Source organism: Schistocerca nitens, chromosome 3 (assembly GCF_023898315.1).
Source record: "Schistocerca nitens isolate TAMUIC-IGC-003100 chromosome 3, iqSchNite1.1, whole genome shotgun sequence".
Taxonomy (NCBI): domain Eukaryota; kingdom Metazoa; phylum Arthropoda; class Insecta; order Orthoptera; family Acrididae; genus Schistocerca; species Schistocerca nitens.
In genome coordinates this window covers 736,982,444-736,983,551 of record NC_064616.1, presented here as the reverse complement: position 1 = coordinate 736,983,551, position 1,108 = coordinate 736,982,444, and the positions used below count along the sequence as shown (strand labels likewise).

General features: G+C 46.2%; 1 pseudogene; it reads left to right on the top strand.

The window, feature by feature from the left end:
- Positions 1-397: 397 nt before the first annotated feature.
- LOC126250078 (5S ribosomal RNA) lies at positions 398-515 on the top strand (annotated as a pseudogene).
- Positions 516-1,108: the final 593 nt, after the last annotated feature.

The following is a 1,108-nucleotide window of genomic DNA, read 5'->3' as shown; positions in this document are numbered from 1 at the left end:
ATAGTCAGTTGACTTCGAAAAGTCAAGGAATAAGTCATAGACTTTTATTTGCACATCAAGTGCATCTCATACATCAATTACGAAATTTCTGTTGGTGTGCTGGTACATTTGCACTTTCCAAATCCACGTTTTACGTCATCAAGAATGTTATTTTTCCTATAAAATTCTGTATTCTGTGTTTTACAAAAATTACTATTGTTTTAGATGAGGGTGGTGTCATGAAACTGATCTATGATTTGCAAGGGTTTTCTTGCCTCCACCTTTACATAAGATTACACCATTACTTTTTCTAACGTTTAGAAAATGGCATTTCTTCCATAGCTGAGTTTATCATAATAGTCAGTGGCCTCACAAGCCAATGTTAAAAGTTTTTACTAACCTAGTAGTTATACCATCTGCCAACGGCCTTGCCGCAGTGGTAACACCGGTTCCCGTCAGATCACCGAAATTAAGCGCTGTCGGGCTGGGTTAGCTCTTGGATGGGTGACCATCCGGTTTGCCAAGCGCCGTTGGCAAGCGGGATGCACTCAGCCCTTGTGAGGCAAACTGAGGAGCTACCTGACTGAGAAGTAGCGGCTCCGGTCTCGGAAACTGACACACGGCCGGGAGATCGGTGTGCTGACCACATGCCCCTCCATATCCACATTCAGTGACGCCTGTGGGCTCAGGATGACACGGTGGTCGGTCGGTACCACTGGGTCTTCCAAGGCCTGTTCGGACGGAGTTTAATTTTAGTTATACCATCTAAATCGCCAGAGTATTTTATTTTTAGAAACTGTATTACTTTGGTCACTTCTGACTCATTTTGGCAGTAGGAACAAGCATTTTGTTAACTGTTGATACTATTTATGTTCTCTGTAACGCTCGCGGGGTAGGATGCTATGTTGGATGATGGTGGTAGGCCGTCAAGGTCAAGATCTAGATGGACCACCAGCCCTGGGCGCAGGTTAGCAGTGGCCAGATGTGAGTTGGCCAGTCTGGCGCCCAAAGATGCTAATGAAACATCACCATTGTTCAAAGATGCGAAATTGCCTTGATTCATGGGCTGCTTGCAGCGGCGGAGAGGCGGGGATGGCACACGCCACGCTGGAATGCGCTGACGCCAAGG